The 19,406-nt window shown below is 34.3% G+C and overlaps 1 long non-coding RNA gene across 1 annotated transcript in view; it reads right to left on the reverse strand.

Annotated features, from left to right (window-relative positions):
* Positions 1 to 1,425: 1,425 nt before the first annotated feature.
* LOC145278301 (uncharacterized) overlaps positions 1,426 to 19,406 on the reverse strand; it is a 34,369-nt gene continuing 16,388 nt past the window's right edge. Inside the window, exons 2-3 of the long non-coding RNA XR_013868352.1 lie at positions 9,003 to 9,285; positions 1,426 to 1,740 (exon numbers count right to left, since the gene is read on the reverse strand). This is a non-coding gene — a long non-coding RNA (uncharacterized LOC145278301). The remainder of the gene's footprint in view (positions 1,741 to 9,002; positions 9,286 to 19,406) is intronic.

Raw genomic sequence — 19,406 nt, forward strand, 5'->3', positions numbered from 1 at the left:
CATGTTGGAACTTTCAATGACTGGCAAGAGATAGTGTGAGAGCTGCACTACAAATTTGAATACACCTACTCCCTATGAACACATGGCATAGTTACACTAATGAGTCACGTGTCATTTTGGAGGGGAAAAAGCGGTACTCAATTTAGACATTTAGGGGTGTAGTTTTTTAGGAGTGTAGTCACTTTTTGGGGTATAGTTTCTTAAGGGTGTACTCACTTTTGTTGCCAGGGATTTAGCTTTTAATGGCTATATTTTGAGTCATTTTGAGGAGAAAATGAACCAACTCTATTATATATGCTGCAACCAATTAAATAACTGTAAAACTGATAGAAATTAAGAAATCACCGTTAAATACTTTCCTTATTCATAAATATACCTTTTATCCAGTTTTATAAACATGCGAGAGGCGTTCCAAAAGTAATGCCTCATATATTTATTCCGCCCGAATGGATCAGGGGATTGCTATTGCATTGTTATGATGACTGAACTTAGGCATTCATGATTTGAAAGATTTATCTCACTTCGCAGATATTGACGGCGTGAGATTTTAAGAAAGCAACTCCTGTCAATGTAGACTATGTAAAAGAATAAATTCTGGAGCACAAAAGGTCGCTTGTTTTACTGGTATAGCTCTTCGTAGCTTTCAAAATCTTGAGTTAAAAAAATAGGAGGCTTTACTTTTAGAACGACCTTCGTATAATAAAACGCACAAGGACGCCCATGAACGGCTATTGTTCATCGCTGACAAAAGTGCATTGAGACTATGTAGAAAAGGTACTCGCCTTGCATGCAAGAGATTCAGGTTTCGAATCGAATCCTGAGTTCGAATGTGTTCAACTGTTTAACCCAAATAAAGGCAAAACTTGAACCTTGGACTTCCGGTTTGTTGGTTTGCATATATATATATATTGCATGTATTCTGATCTTACTTGTGTCAATATGGTCAGATGGAGGATCGGTATTGTTATATTTCGGGAATATCCCTTCGTCAGACATATGTTCGACGTGTATAATATGGCTATTATAAAAATGGCCAAATTTCACAGAAATTGAAAGTTAATGTAATACTTTGAAAATATGTCATGTTATTCTCATATAAAAATTGCATAAAATATTTGAGCAAAGAATTTCCGCAAGTTTTCAATTAATAACACCCAACATTAGAAAACAGAACTGCCATATCTCGTTGAAGTTTTAAATTACAGCGATTTTTTTTTTTATCAAAATGTTCACATTCCTGAAAGAAAACTTATGTTATAAAATATTTCTTTTTTTTCAATGGACAATCTTTTCTTGTAACATAATCTGCGATATATTTAAGAAATCTTAATTTTAAGGTTTGGAACACTATCAAATGTTTCGCATGCCTTTTTCACTAAAAAAAAAAGACAACAAAAAAACATTTGGAGCAAAGTTGCACTTTGATACCGACATTTAATTAAAGGAGTTTTCTTTTAAATATTAAATGTTAGAAATATTTTACACTGATAACAATATTAAACCCACTGTTTAGCGAATATCTACAACGTCAATTAAATGCAAGTCGTTTTAATGATTAAACTAATAATCTTTAGTCCTGTATTTTACATCCATGCAGCATAGTCACATGCAGCAAAGTCACATGCAGCAAAGTCACATTGGAACATCGATCCTTGAAAGCAACATTGAGTTTTGTCAGTCCAAAATGGGCGAGTATTTTGAAATACCAGGTGCTGTATGCAGAATGACGTCGACACTTCCCTGCAAGACATGAAAAAAACATAACATCATCTCCCATAATGGTCATATAAAAAGGGTTGGGGACCGCTTGTGAATTTTATATTTCTGTGGAACTTCCCCCTTTTGATGAAGACAGTTCAACCCGCTTAGTTTGAGTACCGCTTCGGTACGGGGTTCGGTTGCTTTCTGATTCGTCACTTTTTTTAGAATCAGATCAAAATTTCCAGATCATAAATTATTCAATCGAGGGATCCTATTTATTAGAAAGAAGGATAGAAGATGATAACACACTACGAACATTAAATTAGTTTATATAGATACGCTAATTTAATGTTCGTGATATCCACCTTTTATCCTCTTTTTTAATAAATAGAATTAATAGAACCAATAATTTTAACAATAAAAAAATTGAAACAAGAATTGATAATTTATTGTTCTCATCTCGGAAGTTGAAAGTGACATTGACTGAAACATTGTGCAAATAACACTCACGATGAGAACAGTAGTCCGAAAAATTCAGATAATGCAAAAAATATGTTGTTTTATATGTTTTAAACAAATTTCAAAGCAGATATTTTCTTCTTATAAAAATTTTGAAAATCATCATTTTTGCACAAAAGCAGATCTTTTAGTTGCGGTTCTTGCTTTTAATTGAAGACGTGTTATTAAGCTTGATGACACACGATCAAATATTGACGAAAGATGTTTGTGTCTATACTGTTCTCCTAAAGAAAACCTTGGAGGAAATTCCAAAATGCAAGTTTGATGTTGCCTACAACTTTGTTGAACCATTCTCCGCGACGGCGTCGGTGCCAAACAAAGCTCCATATCGTCCCTTTGAATACACCAGTGACCCGGAGAAAGGGGAACATGTTACGTGGACAACAGGCTATTTTCTATATCAGACAACTCAGGCTATAATCCAACAAAACTCAGTCAACAAACCTACGTCCTGGAGAAGTTTATGGATGTTGTTACAGAAAAGTATCTTAAAGAGAAAGGAGAGTACCGATGCTAAAAACCCAGGAACCACACACGTTTGTGACGCTTGTTACAGTGACGCTTGTTACAGTGACTGGTACTTTTATTGTAATCATTTCAACAACATGCGGTGCGGTTCCAACCGAACTGGCAGGCAACTAGATTAAGTGTTCATCATATATTATATTATTGTTTTGCCGAACTAAGATTCTAAGTCTTTTACTATCATAAATATTTAAGTGTATTTAAAAATATTTCATCCAGTAAATATTTTTTGCTACTTTGAAATCTGCTATTGTTTTAAATATTTTCTTCTTTTTTAATTCAATTTTAACCCTAAACAAGCCACGGCGCCACTTTGAAGTAGGGAGCTACTATTGATGACATTAGTTGCAGGGATATTATGAAGGGAGATGAGTAGCAAGATGTCTGTACGCGTTACACTTGAACTTCTGCATGTCAGTACAGTTGAGGAAGCAGAATCCCGGAAGGTAGTTCCAAAGTCTAGCAGTTCTGAGGAAAAAAACTATTGGAGTAAAAGGTCTTCTTACACCTAGGGATCTCTACTGTTTAGGGTGGGATTTTGCTGCTTGTCGAGTTTGTCGGGGATATCTACGTCGAAGGGGAACAAGTGCTTGTAGTTCGTCAGAGCATTTACTATTAAAATACTTGTAGAACAGGCAGAGGGATGCAACATTTCGTCGATGGGGCAGAGACTGAAGCCTAGATGACAGTTCAGGACTTTTCAGGTTGGCGACTCTTTTTTTGAATCCTGTCAAGAAGTGAAAGACAAGTAGCAGCCCAAATGTGACGACAGTACTCCATAAATGGGTGAATGGTGTCCTTATAGAGGTACAGGATACTTCCAGGCGTAAGTAGCTTTCTAGCATGGTAGAGAGAGCCCGCCTTCTTCGCAGCAGCTTTGGCAATGCTCTTAATCTATCTATTCCAGTTCATGTTCCCTGTGAACGTTACGCCGAGGAGTTTAAAGGAAGTGCTTTCAGGTAATGTGTTTTTGATCATTGCTATTGGTGGCAGAGAAGGTTTCATGTAATTATTGAAGGAAACAAGCTTAGTCTTGGCAGCATTGAATGTGACCATCCATTTTTGTCCCCAATCCACTACAGATAGGAGGTCATCCTCTAGTGTTTCTGCCATTTCATTAGATATATGTTCATTTGTTTTCCCCACGTGTCTGTTATAGAGAGTGGTGTCATCAGTAAATATACCCATCTCTTACATTGTTTAGTTGCTATATCAATAACATTGCAATGTATCGCCGTATTGTCTTTTGCTATTCACTCGCTTTTTCGGTAGTCTGGCGTTGTCCGGGAATTTTGTTACTTGAATTGACATTTTTACTTGTTTCGGCGTTGCCGTAATTATTATTCAGCATACTTACGAATGATTCCAAAAACGATGTAGATTTCTGAAGAAGCCAATGATTCTTTTTTTGATGAAAACTTCTCTGAAGGAAGATATCTCTTGGCTTTGACCTTTAAGGTGTCTCTTAAAACTTTTCCATTCAGGAAAACAAACAGCCTCTGTTATGTAACGTTGATAAGATACGAGGTTTAGTCGAGATCCGTTTTGAGGTCATCTATGACTCTTAACATGTTACTCAAACTTTTACATTCAAAATCGGCTTTTCCTTATGATAAGTCATGTGGTTTCGTCGACTTCCGTCTGGGTTCACCTATGACTCTTAAGGATAATTCAACCTTTTTTTTTTTATTCAGAAATCAGCTTTCGTTATGTACGCCTATAAAAGCCCTGTTCATCGAGTTCCCTCTGGTCAATGGTCACCGTACAAGTAAATTTATGACTCATTTTACATAAAATTGACGTTACCATTAACTTGGACATTAAACGAGTCGGCAATCAAATAATGTCGACTCGTTTCGCTGTTCATGCCTCGTATGCGATTTGCAAACACAAACAGCTGTTTGCAACTCTGATCTTAATGGATGTTTATGACATAGGTCTTTTAAAATATGACATAGGTGATTTGCTAGAATGATTTTTAAATGCGACCAATTTCCACCTCTCTGTGGTGGACGAGTGATGTAACGTTATCTTATATTACGCGTCATCAAAATGAAAAATCGTTACAGTAACAACTTGAAAAATAACAAAGAAATGATTTTATATAGCTTACAATTATTGCAAGTAAACTGTATTAATTTTTTTCATGCTCCGCTTCATAGTTATAGCCAACTCACCAACTTAGAGAGCAAAAAGAGGAACGTCCACTCACTTTGATGGTCACGAATTCTCCGGCGCCTTTCGTGGTCCTCTGCAATTGTTACTAAAATATTATTCAATCAACATTACTAAAATATTATTCAATCAACATTACTAAAATATTATACAATCCACGCCAAAATAAAAATAATACACCGTATACAATTTCTATTATAAGTTCAACCTTGAAACTATCAAAATAATCATAGTCACATTTCAAATGCGTCGTCTATCCACGCCTTTACATTTCATTACGATCTAAGCTATCATCCTGTAATAATCATACGAAGATGCATAGCAATAAGCGCCCATAATTGACATGTGCCTGCTGTAACCTCAAACCGTTCCGATACAAGAATAATATAAAAGTATACAAATTTAGGAGCTGTTGGAAGCTCGAGATGGATTTTTTGCTTAACAGATGTATTTTGTTTTTTGGACACTGCCTCGTTCACGTGTTATTTTATTGCTGGTTAAAGAAAAAAGAAGAAAAAGGACTGCTGCGAGTTTGTCTCTGATGTATCATTATTTTCATGGAAAGTGTTCGACTGAGCTTCAATCTATGGTCCCTCCTCGCCAAACTTTCACAAGAAACACTCGTCTAGTTGTAAACACTATCAATAATTCCCCCCACTTTTTATCTGTGCATAAACCTAAACGTAGATTCCATAAACAAAGCTTCTTTCTTAGAACTTCACGCCTTTCGTTTTCCTGCTTTCCAGCTGACTACAATATGGTTGTCTTCAAGTCTAACGTAAACAAGTTCTTGATGAGCCGTTCCATATAAGTTAACAAATTTACCAAATTTCCATTACTAACGATTACTATATTGTCCAATTTCTATTGTACACTCTTTAACCTTTATCCTTGAGTGCCCTCTTGGCCTTGATAAGTGGTGATGCCTATGTAAAAAAATAGGTCGTGGGAAAAAGAAATAAACACAAAATAAATCGACTCGAGTGTGTGTTTTGCTTTCAAGCTGAAAGCATTTACGTGAGTGAAATAGGAATTAATTTACTAAATGCATCGTTCGGTCATGTAAATTATGGAAAATCTTTCGCATCCCTATTCACTATCCTGCTTTATTTTTATTACACTGGAGTAATTTTGTTACACAAGGTTTAATGTGAGCGGACATGCAGCTCCTCAAAAAGTCATTCTATATTAGGAAAAATAAAACTTGCACAAGTTAAAAAAAATTCTCCTTCGCTGTGTGCAGCCAAATCCTGCATTTAGATTCTACATTTAGATCCCAAACCGGTGTCTATATATAAATGGGGAACTACCCTAAATCGACGTTTAATTGCATAGTTAGAAAACTAGTTAAAATCTGGTTTTAAAATGGATGCAAATTACAAAAAGAACTTTACAAAGAATTCAACTCTAAAATTAAAAAGCAAATGGTATTGCGATTAAAGTGCAATTCGCAACATTTAATTTTTATTGCTGCTCAATCCGCCTTTTATGTTCGGAACTTAACATGCTAATAAAGATTTTGTTCAAGATAACGAAAAATCCTAGTTGGTAAGACAGAATTAACATTACATAATTATGAGTTAGCTTTCAGTGAATGCGTCTCTCACGGCCCGATCGCCAGGCTGCTGACGATAAAATGTTTTTTTTGAAAAGTACCAATTACTCTTACACACACACACACACACACACACACACACACACACACACACACTATATATATATATATATATATATATATATATATATATATATATATCTAGAGAGAGAGAGAGGGAGAGAGAGAGAGAGAGAGAGAGAAAGAGAGACAGACAGACGGGCGCAAGTTTCTAGCATTTTACAAACTAATATAAACCCCAAACTATTCCGAGTCTGATTACGAAATTTACGCGCTGTTGAGCCTGGTCAGTACTAAAATAGGTAACATTTAGGAATACCAGGTGCTGTATGTATTTAGATATGAAGATATGTATAATAACATTAGGGAACTAAACACTCCTGCATTAAATAGTTCCAGGTCACCCTTGCGCAAAATGTAGTACCCGTTAGTCTTTCTCTGATATTCCAGATAGTTTCCACACATGAAGACAATGCATCTAAGAAAAATACAACTCTAAAGAAAGGCAACAGCATAGAAAGAGTCTGTTAGCTGTAAAGCAAATTTGTAGTGGTAGTGTTGCAAACAAAAAGTTGCTTCCAATTTGTTATAAGTTAGCAGAGAAGTAGTAATGCCTAGAATGATATGGGACAAGAAGGAGAAAGAAGCAACCTCAGTAAAAGTTAGTCTTCGTAATGATGCTGTGTCAAGATAAAATATAACGAAATACTAAGGTCTTTTGTACATCATAAAAAGAAACCGGAATCTTAGGAAGATCTTTTTCATTCCAGTAATTACAACAAAAACCGAACTCGTGAAAAACAATTTCAAAAACTACCTGGCGAATATACCCAGTAAACCAAGTCCAAGAGATATATAAACAATTACACATAGACAGTTAGAGTCTTAAAAAGATCGCTCAGTTGGAATGCATGGGATAGCTGATGATCCTCTGTCATCCAGTAGGATACCTCATCACTAACTAGTAAAACAAAATTATGAGTAAAGAACCTCCTCGAATAAACCTTCTATCATTGCATTAAATGAGAAGATTCGTAGTTTATTCTTAAACCCCGGCAAGCGAATAATACTCGAGAGCTGAAATCTCTCAACAAAATAAATAATATGAGTGTAACAAGATTATAGACATGTATGTAAAAATAAAGTGAAGAACAGTAATTTTCGATATGAGGCTATAGTAAGTATAAGGTGAGTGGAAAATTCCTTTGGAAGTTGACAGATTTTTGTAATGAATACGTTACATGATGTTACGTCGAGGGAGGAAGGATGTGTCAGAGAAGCGAGATCAGTTCTACTTGCTTTTGGTTTTACGACGTCAAAGTGAGCAGATGTCTTTTGGGAGGTAAAGCAACCCTATGGAGGTGGGACAGAAAATTACAACCCACCTAGAATAATATTGATGTAAAACTGTGGGAGAAAATAAACATCAGAAGCAAAAATATTTTTTAATTTCTTTCATTATTACAACTATCAAGAAAAAAAAAGATGGCACGAGATGAAATATCAGCAGAGTAATTTGTGATGCGTGGACAGAAAATAGGAACTCAAACATAACTGAGAAGAAATGTTTGTTGCAATCTGGGATCAAAGAATACTACTTCGTATTACATGGGACGTTGTGACATTAAATTTTCGATTCTGATTGGATGATATTGTGATTTGGCGGTAAATTGAAAAATGTTTTTTTGCTTTGTGAAATGATGCTGATGCAACAATTGACTGTGCAGGAACATCTGTCATCATTCAGTTTTATTTATTATTGATCAGATATCGATGTTCCTCCAGGTTCTCTGCTACTATTTGTTGTGTGACCTGTTAAGTATTTGCATAGGTTTCTTTAAGGAATATTTTTTTGTAAACTTGTGACAGATGGGTATATTCCCATGAGAAGAATCTGTTAAGGTTTACAGTTGCACGTATAATACTGCATTACATACACTAGTCTCTCACTCTTATACAAGTGTCCAAAATATAGTCCAGCATTATCGGTCAAGCTCAAACTTCTGTCCCATCGCCGCAATGTCACAACCTTGTGCGTATTTTACAAATGTTTTAAAACAAAAACGCATAAAAAGCATAAAAGTAATAAAACATAAAAAGCATAAAATATAAAAATTATAAGAACAACAAAAACGAAAAAAGCGGGAAAATCATAAAAATCATGAAAATCATAAAAATAATAAAATGTAAAAACAATAAAACAGTAAAAAAGTATAAATAGCATAAAAATCATAAAATTCATTAAAAAACCATAAAAATCATTAAAAACATAAAATCTATAAAATCATAAAAATCATAAAAACAAAAATCATAAAAGGCATGAAAACATAAGACCATCAAAACAAAAATCATAAACAAACATGAAATTCATAAAAAGTTCATAAAAATCATAAAAATCATAAAAATCATAAAAGGCATAAAATATAAAACAAAAGCATAAAAGTATAAATAGCATCAAAACACATACTTAAATCATTCGTTGACATCTATGCTGATGACACGACCATCTATGGCAACACATTAAAGGCCGTAAATGACAAAGTTCTCTCTAATTCTCTCTCCTCTGACCTTGAGCGCGTAGTACAATGGGTGAAGAGGTGGCTGGTCACTTTTACTGCATCCAAACCAAGCTTCAATCTTTATATCATCAATACTCTGATCCCCATCCGGCATCAATTGAAATGGATGGCTCTCGTCTTGGGGAGGCTCCATGTTTTGACAAGCTTCTGGGTTTGACCTTTACTCCTGATCTGAAATGGAACACACGTACATCAAATCTGTTGCCAGGGACGCTGGGAAAAATGGTGGGATCCTTCTACCGCTCCAGAAGATATCTCACTACTAATGCAATTCTCTATCTGTATAAAAGCCAAGTACGTCCAAGGATGGAGTACTACTGCCACATCTGGGCAGGAGCTGCTAAAACAGCCTATCCTGCCTTGACAGAGTACAAAATAGACTTCGTGGTTTAGTGGGGGATACCCTTTTCTCTTCCCTGCAACCTCTCTCCCACAGAAGAGACATTGCGAGCCTGTCTTTGTTTTATCGTTATTTTCATGGCAGGTGCTCGTCTGAGCTCCAATACCTCGTCCCCCCTTCGCCAATCTTTCACGAGAAACACCCGTCCGGCTGAAACTACTGTCAATAATTTTCCCCACTCTTTATCTGTGCCTAAATCCAAACGTAGATTCCATGAGCAAAGCTTCTTTCTTAGAACTGCACGCCAGTGGAACTCTCTGCCGCTTTCCTGTTTCCCACCTTACTACAACTTGGACGTCTTCAAGTCCAACATAAACAAACTCCTCACAAACCGCCCCCTTAAGTAAGACACTTAAGTAAGACACTTAAGTAAGACACTTAAGTAAGACACTTAAGTAAGACATCAAAACCCCCAATACTAATGATTACTACAATGCTATGTCTTTGATTACTGTACACGCAATAACCCTTATCCCTGAGTGGCCTTCGGGCCTTGATAAGTGGTGACCCCCATGTAAAAAAAGCATACAAAACACAAAAATGATTGAAAAGCATAAAGCCTAAACATCATAAACATAAAAACATAAAAAAGTATAAAAATCATAAAAATCATAAAAATCATAAAAAAGTTAAATAGAATAAAAAGTATAAAAGAGCATAAAAATCATAAAAAGCATAAAAATCATAAAAATCATAAAAAGCATAAAAATCATAAAAAGCATAAAAATCATAAAAATCATAAAAGCATAAAAATCATAAAAATCATAAAAAGCATAAAAATCATAAAAAGCATAAAAATCATAAAAATCATAAAAACATAAAAATCATAAAAGCATAAAAATCATAAAAATCATAAAAATTATAAAAATCATAAAAAGCATAAAAATCATAAAAAGCATAAAAATCATAAAAATCATAAAAAGCATAAAAATCATAAAAATCATAAAAAGCATAAAAAGCATAAAAATCATAAAAAGCATAAAAAGCATAAAAATCATAAAAAGCATAAAAATCATAAAAAGCATACAAAACATAAAAATGATATAAAAGCATAAAGCTTAAATATCATAAAACAAAAAAAATCATAAAAGCATAAAAAGCATAAAAAGTATAAAAGTGCATAAGATATTAAAAGAAGCATAAAATACAAAAAAGCATGAATATCATAAAATCATATGATATCCATGAATATATAAGATAATTCAATTTAAACGTAAACTATCATGCTTTATCTCAAATTTCCTAGAACATCAGATAAAATCAGTTATTCATACTTAATAAAGCTAGAAAAATGTCAACCTTGGAATAGATTGATTACAATATTTTCATGATTTGGTAATATACTACTTGATATATACATGTGCACCACACACAGCTTATATTGTTTATAGTATTTAAGTAAAACCAGAAAATATACGGAAAACATTGTTAAAATGTTCCCAAATCAAAACGAGTTTTATGCATTTCTGCAATGAAATGAAAAAAAAAATGCAGATAAAGAAATACAGGTGCATTAATATGCATTTTGATGCAATGTTTTCATATGAAGTTCTTTTTCATCCTTCATTTTAGTTATTTGAGTAAAAAATGAAATTAAGCAATCAATCTGCCCCGAGTGGACAATGTGGCGTCATATAATTCACATTATACGGCATAATCACGTTGACACACCGGTTCTCGTTGGATCACAGAAGTTAAACAACCTTCAGCCTGGTCAGTACCAGATGGGTGACCAATTTGGGGATTCCAGGAGCTGTATGTAGGAGGACGTCGACACCTCCTTGCAAAAACCTAACGTCGTTATCTCCCATGATGAGGACACGTGCGACTCTGGACCGCTTGTGAATTTCATACTCCCATGAAACTTCCTCCTTCTGAATAGGGTTGGTGCTGACTGCACACAAACATACTACACAATCACGTTGACACACCGGTTCCTGTCAGATCGCCGAAGTTAAGCAACGTTGAGCCTTGTCATTACTAAAATCGGTGACCAATTTGGGAAGTCCAGGTGCTGTATGAAGGAGTACATCAACACCTCCCTGCAAAAAGTTGCAAAAACCTATCGTCGTCATCTCCCCTATACATGCAACTGGGGACCGTTTGTGAATTTCATACTCCCATGAAACTTTCTCCTTCGGAGGATGTCGGTAAAATCCGGGTAGGGTTAGTGCAATTTCCCCTTCCGACACATTGGAGTGCGTCGATTTTCTCAGTAAACAACAAACAGACCAATTTTATACATTACAGCATTGCGTTACAAATGTTTTAAAGTCTTTCGTCAATTTATTTGATGTGAATGTTTTTATGTAATTTTTAATTTTGCTTGGTTTGTTTTTGTTTGTTTCAAGAAAAATTATCCTTGTAGATTTGCAGTTACGTAAATGGATGATAACATTTAATGCTGCTAAAACTATGCTTTATTCAAATTGAATTTGAAGACCACTATGTTGTAGTTAGTTAGAAAACAGGCCCACGGTATAGAGTTTCACAGATAGGAATCTCAACGAAAGAAGCTTTGTTCATGAAATTTGCATTTTGATTTAGCCATAGATAGAACTTAGGGGGGGGGAATTGCTGACAATGATGGTAGCCATATCAGTGCTTGTTGTGAATGTTTTGAAGGGGAGACGTGGGAGACTCAGTTGAGCACTTACTATGAAAATAACGATGTAGCAGATGTAGACTCGCAATATATATACTAGCTAGTAGCCCGGCGTTGCCAGGTCGTACAATACGCTTAGACGTGATATTTTTTATTTACGCAGGTTGCATGTATGTATGCATATATGTATGATAAAAATAATCCTCAATAGGTTATTATATATTACGAGCAATAATTTTCTCGGTGGACTAGTTAGCAGAAAAACAATTAGATAAATAATTAAATAAATAATTCAATAAATGAATAATTAATTAAATAAATAAATAAATAATTAATTAAATAAATAAATAAATAATTGAATAAATAAATAATTAAATAAATAAATAAATAATTAAATAAATAAATAATTAAATAAATAAATAATTAATTAAATAAATAATTAAATAAATAAGTAAATAAATAATTAAATAAATAAATAAAAATACAAAAATGATAATGATAATGTCATTCGTCAAATTCCGTCTGTGTTTGTTTACAATATCACGTCAGCTGGTATTTGGGCTCCACAACGAATAGACTGGAAAATCACTTCTGATTAATGTTTAGTTTTAAAATATGCAAACAAAGAAATGATTTGCAGCGATTTCAAATGGTATTTCTTTTCTTTTATTGTAAATTGAACTCATCATAAGGAAAATAAAAATGAAAATTGTGAGGTACACCCGGGCTTAGAACAGGGATAATTCGACCTCTAGTTTAATGCTCTACCACTACGCTACATCTCCAGAGTATAAATCTGTTTTAAGAAGAAATGATTTGCTTAAATTTAATTATCCTCCTTGCCGGTGTAACGTAAATATTCCCCTGTATTTTTTTTTATCTATGATAGAGAAAATCTAGTTTTACGATTGGATTTTTTCGATTTTCGATACTTATCTGATGAATTTCTGTACAAAACACATTTAAAACACTGCTAGACGTACAACTTAGCTTTGTGTAAAATTTGCATAGGATAAGCTTAGCCGTTTCGGAACCTATAAGGAAGGAACTCACAATCACATAGTGACTTATATATATATATATATATATATATATATATATATATATATATATATATATATATATACTAACAGGGAGACTTGACGTTGCCTGGGATTGAATGATCATCAATGAATGTTTTATACTCCCATAGTTTTATTGTCATTGATATCGGTGACCCCCCCCTCAAATCGATTGATTGTATGCTCTATCCATCGCACCAGGAGAATACTGACATGCCTCCCTGCAGTGACTTACACTGTAGTCTACATTGCACTGTTGAGAACCTACTGTTGATTTTATAAAATTAATTTTATATATAAAAGCTTGAATTAAAGTTTAAAATACACGTCAATTAAAAAAAATAACTTCAAATTGAGGCAAAAAGAAAGTCTGTACAATGGGAAATTGTTTTTAAATGTAACTTTAATTAATGCAACAAAAATACAACACGAACACAATGGACTAGTTAATATTTAGTAGCATAGCACTTCTGCAATTTGACAGCCTGCAATCTTTTGGGGAAAGGCTGCAGCAATACTCGGGGAAAGGGCATCTCACTTTTCTTTACTTTTTGTCCAAAGTTCTCCCAAATTTGAAATTTTATCATTGTGTAGCTTTTGCTTGATGTAACGCCATAGGTTTTCGATAGGATTGAGGTCTGGAGATTGTGCAGGCCAATCCAAATACGGAATCTCATGCTCTTCCAGAAACCTCTTGACATTGCCAGCTGCTTGAATGGGAGCATTATCCTGCATGAAGATCGGATTATCATCCAAATTCCGACCAAAGTAGGGTAGAAAATGCTCAGTCAACATATTAATGCACTTAGTTGAATTAATTCGACCTTACAAGCGAACTATAGGTCTTGGACCATTGGTACTAATAATACCCACACGAAAACTGAACCTCCATCCCCCTGCAGCGTTGAAACTGAGCACATAGGATTAAATTCTTCGTCTTTCCACTGATGGGCATACTGCCTACCATCACTTTCTAGCCTATTGAACTTGCTTTCGTCGTTAAAAAGCACCTTTGATCAATATGAAGAGTCATGATCTTCATTTCATCTGACAAAGTCCAAACGGCGCTTTCTGTTCTTTACAGAAATCATTGGCTTGCGTCTTGCAACACTTCCTCGCAGATTAAATTCATTTAATCTGTTATTGACAGTAGAAAGAGAGCACTTTTTAACAAGATTGCACTGTTGTTGGATTTGGGAGCCGTTTCAAATCTGTTTCTTAGGTTGCGGATCTTGATAGCATTGTTTTCCCTGTTAGAAGTAACTCTAGTACGACCAGATTTAGGGGCATCATGAACACTGTCGGTGTTTTGGTGCTTTTGCACAGTCTTGTGTACCGTTTTCTTATCAAATTTCAATATGCGGCCAATTTCTCGATTGGATAAACCAGAAACGTGGAGATTAATGATGAGCTCCTGACGATCACTAAGAGAAAGTAGTGGCATATGGATTAAATGTTACGTTGCATAACCTGGAACAACAACAATTACGATTAGAGATGCTTTGTTGCCTGTTAGTGGATATTTTAAATTGATTTAGGGCGACAATTTAAGCTGGTTTTAAGTGAATTTGTTGCTGCGGACTTTCTTTTTGCTTCCTACATTTGAAGTTATTTTTTTAAATTGATGTGAACACTATAATATTTCAATTAAAAGTCAAATATGACCAAGTAAAATTATAGAGGAATAAAAGGCGAATCAAATGAGGTATAGGTTGTTTAAACAGTTATATTTAAAAAAAATTACAAGTGCGGACTTTCTTTTTGCCGGTACTGTATGTATATTTACGTATATATACATATATGTGTGTGTGTGTGTGTGTATTAGCGTCCTGCATAGATTGAAAAATTGGATTTCTAATCACATTTCGAATCCATTCTTCGAAAAATCCCTTCATCATGGAATGTATATATTTACAACTTACAAAAGAGCAATAGTTTTTGTTTAAGCACTTTTGTACTGATCAAATGATAAATGGCTTTATGTTAGACGTAAAAAATGAACTTACTCCAAAACTATTGAAACTGACTGACCATGACGCGATTTGAACATGCAAACTTTTAATTCGGAGTCAGTCGCGCCACCCTCCGCCGCAAAGCCACATGAAACCTCTCTTTTCTTTAAAAATTTGTAATTGTTATCCTATAGCATTACAAATAAAATAATGTATAATCAATATTATATTTATTGTTAAATAAACAATTTTTAATGATACGTAATATTTATTTGAGAAAAAATAAATTTAAACTAACAAAAATTCGAATTAATATCTGAACAAAGTTCTATCAACAAACACAAACATGGACATACACACACACATCCGGAATTCTTTTAAGAACCTCTTCATGCACAATGTAGTTTAGGTTCAATTGTACTATAGAAACAGTTTGAATATCTTACGCTTAGTATTCGCTGAAATGTTGGATTGAATCTTAAATCGATTCTTCTTCTAAAGTGTTAATTTTTGTCATGAAATAGAATTCTAAATCTAATTGTTTTACGCAATAACAATTTTTCTTTTTTTAAATACATGACATTTTTTTTTATTCGTCTGATGTTTATATTGACTAATTCATTAACTCGACGTCGTCTTAAAAAAATAAATTCATTTCATTTTATTCGCGGTGGCGTTGCGTGGCAAACAATCTCACATAGGCGGAGAAAATAATCACATTTCTCACCAAGCACCTATATTACCTTTGAGTGCTACCTGAGTTTTCTACACAGCGTTGGTTCAGTGACTAAGTTGACCAGTTAAGTTGTCCAAACCAGTCTAGCCACGTGTCACACTAACCCTAATGACGTCAGTACAGCACTCCCAGTTCAGATTTTAATTGGCAAATGCCCACCTCCTCACTAAAACAACATACAGTGTCAACTTTCGAGCGTTCAAAGTTCAGTTGACAATATATTTTGTTTTCCTCAACGTTTTGATATAGAATCTGCACAAACACACGTGAAAATAATGATATTCTTTCCTATTATTTAACTCGTTAAGATGCGTCTTTGAATCTCTGTGAGAGATTTTGTCTGGTCACGATCAAGCTTGAAGAAAAATCGTCGCCAAACGCGTACATTTAATGGACGCATGTCTATAAGAGGATTTGTGTCACGCTTTAGTTTGAAATAGAGTTTTCATGGTCTGACATGAGTATTTTTGAAATCGCATGCTTACATTTTATAACAGAATTTTCGTTGGTCTTGCGTACTTTTTTGTTTTACTCGTTTTCAACCCAAGCAAGGCATATTGTCACTTGGAACGTAAAGGGCTACTATTTGAGAGTGTACAGAGTTGAGCTGTGATATGGTTCAATAGCGTATATTTATTTGTTTATATATATATATATATATATATATATATATATATATATATATATATATATATATAATTATTATAGTAAATAATTATGTCAAACTCTTTAAGAAACTCGTTTCTTATCGTTGAGCACTTTCGTTGAGATAGGTCGGTCAATTTAGCTCTCATGCGCAGATCATCGTATAATGATTAAATCACTCTGACTGACGTAAAAAAAAACATTTAAAAATAAAATGTTTTGACGTCATCTGTGCCAATAAAATAGAGGTTACAGACAACAGGAAGATCAGAGAGCAGCGACCACAGCAGGAAAGCGACACATTTTTCTTCACTGCCAAGCACACATACACACACACCCGCCATTTGCCTTCACTGATGTCATAGCTGCCATTCTGAAATCGAAAAGGTTTATTGTTACGGCCGTGGAGGGGAGGGATGTTACATGATAAGGGCTGTCCCCTTTTCATGTAAGTATAAAAATAGAGAGATTTAGTTAAAATGAAAATAAAATGAGAGAAAACGAGAATCGAACCCTGGAGATAAGTTTTAAAGAACAATAGGTTTAAATGAAATGTCCAGTAAATTGTTAATACTGATGAAATAAATAATAAATAAAATATTCATTATTAGAAAGAATGTGGATAATAAAATATGGGTTAAATGAATTAGATATTCAGGTTGAATTCCTTTGTGAAAACAACAAAGGAAAAAAAAATGGGAAATCAGAATGTTCGGAAACGTGCAGGTCGCGCATGTTGATGGCACGTGAATTGTGGTCACGTTGGCCGGACATGCATGGATTTCTCAATATAGGAAGTGAGAGTTAGTTAGTTAGAGTTAGTGAGAAGTCAGAAGAAGGGAGGCAGAGAGTCAGAGTCAGACGATAGTCTGGGTCCAGACATGGGAATCGAACGTCTAGAAGCGAGACGGTCACTTTTGAAACATTAGAATGTGAACCTTTGAATTCCTGAACGCAAAGCCACCAACCGGTTAAGTGGAAGAATAAATGCTCATCATGTTTTTATAACTGCCGTCTCCTGTGTCTATCATTACATGAAAAAGGTATTGTCAATTTATATATAAGAACTATCCGAAATTCATCATCTAAAAAATATATGTTTAGAAAGTATATGTGTCTATTTATGTTATATAAACACTCCCGTTCATACGAACTGTCAAAGCATAAATGCCAATCTGTCAATGCATCGGCATAAATGCCAACCTATCGGTCTGTCTATCTAGATATGAAAACACCTTCTCAAAATGTATTTATATGCAATCTCTCTCATTTATAAACTCTCACTCTCTCTTTATATATAATATGAACATCTCAACAATATGAACACTTACAACGAATATATATAATAACTAGCATCTGTTCCCTTAAAACTCTCATCTCTCTTAAGACTCTTACTTAATTCATAACATGAAAATTAAAATATAACATTATTTGAATAAACACATTTTTATAATCAACTGTTTGTGTTTTATTTCTCCTTCCAAATGTATATATCGAGACAATGACAAAAGTTAATTTTTAGAAATTATGTAGTCTGAAAAACACATTTGACGACCGGCCGCAGCGAATACATAACACCAGTACTCTTCATCTCTAACTTTTCAAATGATTTTGTGTTATCGCAACAACTGTTTACAATCAATTTCTTAATGACACCAACAATTGGTCTTCACTGGAATTCGAGTGGCAATAAGCGTCCCTAAGGACCCAGTACACTTTTATCTTATCCGGCGGAGGCCTGACTAGTACTCTTCCTCTTCTTTTCATTCTATTTGACCCTTCACAGTTATTTTGTGTATGAGTCGAGAGTGGTGCCTTTTTATTTTATGTATTTATTCTTTAATTTATATATTTATTTTAGCTTTAGTTTTTATTCATTTATTTATTTTATTTTTATATAAGACGAAATACCTTACAGTTTCAGTTTAATAGATTTGATAAAACAAATGTTTTATCTCTGTTGCAGTTTTCTAGTGGTTGGTTAGTGTTCATAGTAGTGATGGGACGATTGCAATATTTTTCCCGACTTCGATTCTTGTCTAAATTTCCGATTCCGATAGAATTACCGATTCTGATTCGGTTCTTTTTATATAAGGTTTGTGCAAAAAAAATGCCGTTTTTATAGTTGAACGTTAAAAAACGACATTATTTATGCATCAACCTAATATTTCTAAATGTATAATATTTTTTGTGTGTTGAGGGTCGGATCACCGCAAAAACTATTCATAACGTGGATATATATTTTCAAAAATGTAAAACTAGATTCATGGATATGACCTATTGTTACAGAGAGAGAGAGAGAGAGAGAGAGAGAGAGAGAGAGAGAGAGAGAGAGAGAGAGAGAGAGGGAGGGGTGAGTAAACGTGGAGTGTAGACACGTTTACCAGAACCGAAGGTCAGCTGACCAGATTATGTATGAGTAACGTGGTCAGGTTGGCTAGATCTGTGAGATTTGATTTGGGCTTTGAAGAAGACGGACGGCTTCCCGTTGTCTCCCTCATCTTCACTGGGGAGGGGGGAGACGAACGCTGACGTGTGTAGAAGAAGAACCCACACAGGCCGATTTCACTTCCACCTTCTGCAGGACCTCTGGGGAAAGTGAAATAAAAACTATAAAACCCATTCATCGTCTTGGAGTGATAAATCTTCGTCAAACAGGTATCAAGTCTCCCTCCAGGATGAGAAATTTCCAGATGGTCCAACATCGAAGAAGCAGAGGTAGGTTCTGAAAATACATGTTACACAAACGATTCCCTTTATGATAATCAAACACACAACCATTTATATTAGAGACAATCATACGCACACGGAATCCTTTTATGTTATACACCAAAACGTAAATGGTGCACCTCGATGATAACCCTAGGATAACTTCAATGTTAACCAATATATA

Source organism: Euprymna scolopes, chromosome 6 (assembly GCF_053919585.1).
Source record: "Euprymna scolopes isolate OS-2025 chromosome 6, ASM5391958v1, whole genome shotgun sequence".
Taxonomy (NCBI): Eukaryota; Metazoa; Mollusca; class Cephalopoda; order Sepiida; family Sepiolidae; genus Euprymna; species Euprymna scolopes.